This window comes from Podarcis muralis, chromosome 5 (assembly GCF_964188315.1).
Source record: "Podarcis muralis chromosome 5, rPodMur119.hap1.1, whole genome shotgun sequence".
NCBI classification, from domain to species: Eukaryota; Metazoa; Chordata; class Lepidosauria; order Squamata; family Lacertidae; genus Podarcis; species Podarcis muralis.
Window position 1 is genome coordinate 32,822,164 of NC_135659.1, and position 6,239 is coordinate 32,828,402.

Below are 6,239 nucleotides of genomic sequence, written 5' to 3' on the forward strand. Positions count from 1 at the left end.
ATAAAGTCTGTCTCCACTGAGAAGAATTCATAACCCAGAGTTCTCATCCTGCTGAAACAAACAAACAAACAAACAAAAAACGCTTTGCAGTTGCACAGCTTTTAAGTAATGTGAGCTACAATATTCAGCTTAATGGGAGAGAAAATGATTTATTTTTTTTAAGTGGCTGAAATGTTGCTTATTGAAAGCAAACTTGACAGATGAGACTGGAGGGTGATAATGGAGAAAACCACAATCCAAGCTAGGCTTATTTACCTGCTCCTCACAAACTAGTTAGTATTTTGTCATTACATTTTCAAATGCAAAAGAGAAAATGAATGTGAATACCGGCAAGCTGTATAAGGTTTTAAAGTTGTGAAGCTTACCCCCCACCCGGGGGGGGGGGACTTTTATCAAATCTCTGTGCTATAGTTTCTTTTTCAAAGGGGAGGGTCTTTGGATTCCACAACGCCAAGTGGGGACTTGCATTACTTTTTGTTTTATTTTATGAAATGCTGAAGATTAATTTTTAAAATCTGAGCCAAGTAGTCTCAGTGAAGTTCATGCTCGTAAATTCGGCTGATCCAAGTGACTTAAATTTGGCTTCGCTCTGTTTTTGAAGTTCCACAAAGTTCTCAGGGGCAATTAAATTATATATGGAATGTTGAACAAACCTTGGCAACGAAGCTGTCTTCTCAGCCCCTCCATCTTAATAACTAAAATGACCTTCTGTTTTACAATATGTAATGGAACAATTACGTACCATAGCACACAGGGGTTTCTCCCCCCTCTATGTGTGTGTTAAGACAGAGTCTCCTTGATTTGAAGTTCAATGTAGATTCTGAGTTCTCATACACATAGCTAGTATCCACCTGAATATTCCTATTTGGCAGCTGGATCGAGGCGGGTCGGGGCTGCTGATTCTTCTAGACCTGTCAGCAGCCTTCAACATGGTCGATCACGAACTCCTGGACCACCGCCTTGCCGACGTGGGGATCCAGGGCACAGCCCTTCAATGGCTGCGCTCGTTTCTCTCTGGTCGGGGACAGAGGGTGGCGCTTGGGGGGGAATTGTCATCCCGCCACTCCTTGGTGTGTGGAGTGCCTCAGGGTGCGATTCTCTCCCCGATGCTTTTTAACATCTTTATGCGCCCCCTTGCCCAGCTTGTCCGGAGTTTTGGGCTGGGCTGCCATCAGTATGCTGATGACACCCAACTCTATCTGTTGATGGATGGCCATCCTGACTCGGCCCCAGACACACTGATCAGATGCTTGGAAGCTGTGGCTGGATGGTTACGTGGGAGCCGGTTGAAGTTAAATCCTTCGAAGACAGAGGTCCTCTGGCTGGGACGGGACAATATGAGATTGAGGGGGCAACTCCCTTCTCTTGCGGGGGTGCAATTAGTGCCAGCACCGTCCGTTAAGAGTTTGGGTGTAATCTTCGATACCTCCCTCTCCATGGAGGCGCAGATTGCAGCTATAACAAAGGCGGCATTTTTTCATCTCCGCCAAGCTAAGCAGTTGGCTCCTTACCTCTCTCGCCCTGACCTAGCCACTGTGATCCACGCGACGGTCACCTCCAGACTGGATTATTGTAACTCGCTCTACGTGGGGCTGCCCTTGAGACTGACCCAGAAACTCCAGCGGGTGCAGAATGCCGCAGCGAGACTCCTTACAGGGTCTTTGCTGCGAGATCACATTCATCCGGTGCTATACCAGCTGCACTGGCTCCCGGTGGAGTACAGGATCAGGTTTAAGGTGCTGGTTTTAACCTTTAAAGCCCTATACGGCCTAGGACCCTCGTACCTACGGGACCGCCTCTCCTGGTATGCCCCACAGAGGAACTTACGGTCTTCAAATAAAAACATCTTGAAGGTCCCAGGCCACAGAGAGGTTAGGCTGGCCTCAACTAGAGCCAGAGCTTTTTCGGTTGCGGCTCCAACCTGGTGGAACGCTCTGTCGCAAGAGACAAGGGCCCTGCAGGACTTGACATCTTTCCGGAGGGCCTGCAAGACAGAGCTGTTCCACCAGGCCTTTGGTCAGGGCGCAGCCTGACTCCCTCCTTTGGCAATCTCTACAAAGCTTTAGTCTATGGTTGCCATCAATTTGTATTTTAATTAATTTTTAGAATGTATTTATAATGTTGTACTGTTTTAGTGTTGTTAGCCGCCCTGAGCCCGGCTTCGGCTGGGGAGGGCGGGATATAAATAAAATTTATTATTATTATTATTATTATATATTCCAATTGCTATTTCGTGGTGTGTATATAAAAAGGTAAAGGGACACCTGACCATTAGGTCCAGTCGCGGACGACTCTGGGGTTGTGGCGCTCATCTCGCTTTATTGGCCGATGGAGCCGGCGTACAGCTTCCGGGTCATGTGGCCAGCATGACTAAGCCGCTTCTGGCGAACCAGAGCAGAAATGCCGTTTACCTTCCCACCAGAGCGGTACCTATTTATCTACTTGCACTTTGACGTGCTTTCCAACTGCTAGGTTGGCAGGAGCAGGGACCGAGCAACGGGAGCTCACCCCGTCACGGGGATTCGAACCGCCAACCTTCTGATCGGCAAGTCCTAGGCTCTGTGGTTTAACCCACAGCGCCACCCGCATCCCTGTGGTGTGTATATAAAGGTAAAGGTACCTCTGCCCGTATGGGCCAGTCGTGTCCGACTCTGGGGTTGTGTGCCCATCTCACTTAAGAGGCCGGGGGCCAGCGCTGTCCAAAGACACTTCCGGGTCACGTGGCCAGCGTGACAAGCTGCATCTGGCGAGCCAGCGCAGCACACGGAAACGCCGTTTACCTTCCTGCTAGTAAGCGGTCCCTATTTATCTACTTGCACCCGGGGGTGCTTTTGAACTGCTAGGTTGGCAGGCGCTGGGACCGAACGACGGGAGCGCACCCCGCCGCAGGGATTCGAACCGCTGACCTGACGATCGGCAAGTCCTAGGGGCTGAGGTTTTACCCACAGCGCCACCTGCGTCCCAAGGGTGGTGTGTATATACAGATTAACAGAAACCTCCCCCCCCCCCATGTTTCCACCTTCATTTCAACTTCATGGACATGTAGCTGAGATTAAGCACCACTTTGTTGCAGAAAAGGTTAATTTATATTAAAAGTGAAAATACTAAAATTGAGCAACTGTAATCATGCATATGCTTGGCTGGCTAGCCCCTGACTGCACAATGTTTTAAACAACAAGAAGAGGATGTTGTGGCAACCAGAATTGGTGTATATTGGAGCCTGTTTGACACTGACCCATCTTCTGCTGCTAAGTGGATAGCTTGGGATGGTTCTGGCCCCCTTGAATTTCAGCCCCCCCCCAAGCAGTCACATGCAGGGTCTCTGCCCACAGCATTACATCCTCAACAAATAGCAAAAAAAGGTATCTGAGGAGTGGCTGGGGAAACCCTGCCAGATGGGTGGGGTATGAATAAAAAATTATGATTATGATTATTATTTTCCAACTTACTGGAAGCTTCTTCCACTGAAGAGATAAAATGGAGAGGTTTCATTTCTCTTTAGTGCCTTAAAACATCTCCGAGGTAAAGCATGTACTAATGCAAGGTAAAACATTGGTGTGGGCAAGATTGCTCGCTGCCAACCGAGCAAGAGTGAATCTTGCAGAAGTACAGCTCACACACAACTGATTCTCCGTACCTTCACGTGCCGTACGGTGGACCTGCACTGCTGCAGAGGTTTGAACTAGATGACCCTTGACAATCCCCTCCAGCTCTACAAGTTCTATGATTCTATCACGACTCAACTACAGATTAACCTAACAGCAAAGATATCAAATCCAGTTTGCTGACTTTATAAGAGCAATAAACGCAAGGGCAAGATCACTGTGAGATACTGGTCAGGTGGGCGAGTCATTGTTTGGGTCTACAACGGGGCTAACTGGACTTGATGGTTATATCAGTGTTTGTTTAATTGCATGTCTGGCCTAGTCATATATAGGGTGTGTCTGTTGTTAGCTTCAAAAAGAGGCACACAGGTTTGGGGAGCTGAAACGTCTCATGCTGGCTATACTTTTCTGCAGCCCGTTGCTCTCACTTCTGGTATTGATGTCGCCAGTGCTTTAGGGGTACTCTCATTTTAACGCAAGAAAATCACCATTTTATACTTCAAATCGCAAAAAATAAAGACAGTAAATGGACAAAAGTACAAAGATTCACAAAATGTTTCAGGGTATGGGCACCCCCAGAAAAAAGCACTGGATGTCAGACTTGAGAAGGACCTTCTATATTAGAGGGATATGAAAAGATGACACTTTTACGAGACCTGAAATTTCTTGCTGAACTTTTCGAGAGCACAGCTTTCATATTTATTTAGGTTTCTAGCACTCATGGTTTTCTTGCTTAGATAAAGTTACGGATGGTCTCCACAAATATTTGCTTTGAAACTCCAGCGCATGAATATTTCAGCTCAAATGTCCGATACTTACTTTCAGTGCTTCCTAATTGAATTTGTTGAAAAGCGAAGACACAGCATCTTCCTTTATTTGATTTGATTTGCTGCTTATTGGCAAGATTAATGTTTCAAGCCATATTGTGGAAGAGCTGGAAATCAATGCTTTACTGAAAACACTTGTCATGTTCATTGCTGTCTGTCTTGCAACAACAATCGAGAGGTAGGCTGCCAAAAGTCTCGTGTCAGCTTTTTACTTTTTGTGGTGGTACAAAGTCAAGAAGATGCCTGGCGCTTAGATCAGCTCTAAATTCTGCCTATGACAAGAACCGGCAAGGCAGATTTCTGGTTAGCTCATGCTGCGAGCTGTCCCACAAGTGGAGGCAGACATCAATATGGCCACTTAACAAGTTTTCTGAGAATGAGCACTCATTTCCCTTCGTTCATTGAGTCTCTATGGGTTATCTCAGAACCAAAATTGTAATTTGTGTAAAAAGCAGGAAAGGAATTAGAAAACAGAAGTGGCTTTTAAAAAGGGAGGTGGGGGTAGGGGAAATTAAAAGAAAGGAGATGGTGTTGGTTGGGTGGGTGAGGAAAAGCATAATAATTGCTTTAGGAACATTGGAAGGAACATAGGCAAGTCTATGTAACAGAACTAACGCACAGAAATAAAAAGGGTTCCAGTGGGGAACAGGGCCAAAGTTGGATTATTTATCCACCTAGCCCAATATTGTCTACACTGATTGGCAGCAGCTCCTGAGGGTCTCAGGCAGAGGTTGCTTGTAGCAAGCACCTGATCATATTGACTGGAGCTGTGTGAGGGCTCAGACCAAAGTCTAGCTAGTGAAACATTCTGTGTTGCAATAGTTGGTCCACAACATCTGGTACTCAGAGCCATACTGCCTCTGGGCATGGTTGCTCTGCTTATCTGTTTACACTATTTGTAACATGTTATTCATTGTTCACACAACCCCCAGAACTAGAAACAGCATTAAAACAACACAGAAAGACAAGGGTGGCTAACCTGTGGCACTCAAAGATATTGCTGGGCTACCATTGGCGCTGGAGTCCAAATAACATCTGGAAGGGCTTCAGGTTCCTCACCTCTGCAATAAAACAACATTTCATTCACATACAATTTAATGTAAAAACAGACAATATACTAATATCTGCCCCAGCCAAGCAAAGGTTATCACTTTAGTCAACTTCTTGGGTGAGTAGCCATGTTTACCTAGTGGCAAAACTCGCATGGGCGCTGCTGCTTGTTTGCACTTGAGAATGGAGGGCAGTCCAGAGTCAAGGTGTCACTCTTGCATGGGTTCCCACACACTCTGCCTCAGAGAAGCGTGGCACCTGAGGAGGGCATCCTCTGATGACCTCAAAGTCCTGGCAAGGTACAGAGTGAGCAGAGTGCCTTTTGGGCATAGATGATTGCACAGGGGTAGCCAAGTCAGCCCCTGTCTGGTTCATAACTTTTCTGCATGGCTGCAAATCTTGCTGCATTAGGGGCAGCAAGGCAACCTGCCATCCATGCAAATTTCCAGAGGCTAAGACAGGACAGAATGTCCCCCCCCCCCCGTCGCATGAAGTAATTCCCATGCCCTAGCCATGGGGCTTAACTTTTGAGCTGTAGGGGCTGGTAGGGTGGAATCCTAGAATCTTAAAGAGTTGGAAAGGGACCCTGAGGGTCATCTAGTCCAGCCCCCTGTGATGCAGGCATCTCAGCTAAAGCATCTGTGACAGATGCCCCATGCAGGCAGGAAGCCCTAAAGGAGGTGGCGCCAGAACCATGGGCACGCATTCGAATTCTGCCCCCATCCTCGCCAGGGCCCATTTCACAAGGGAAACACCA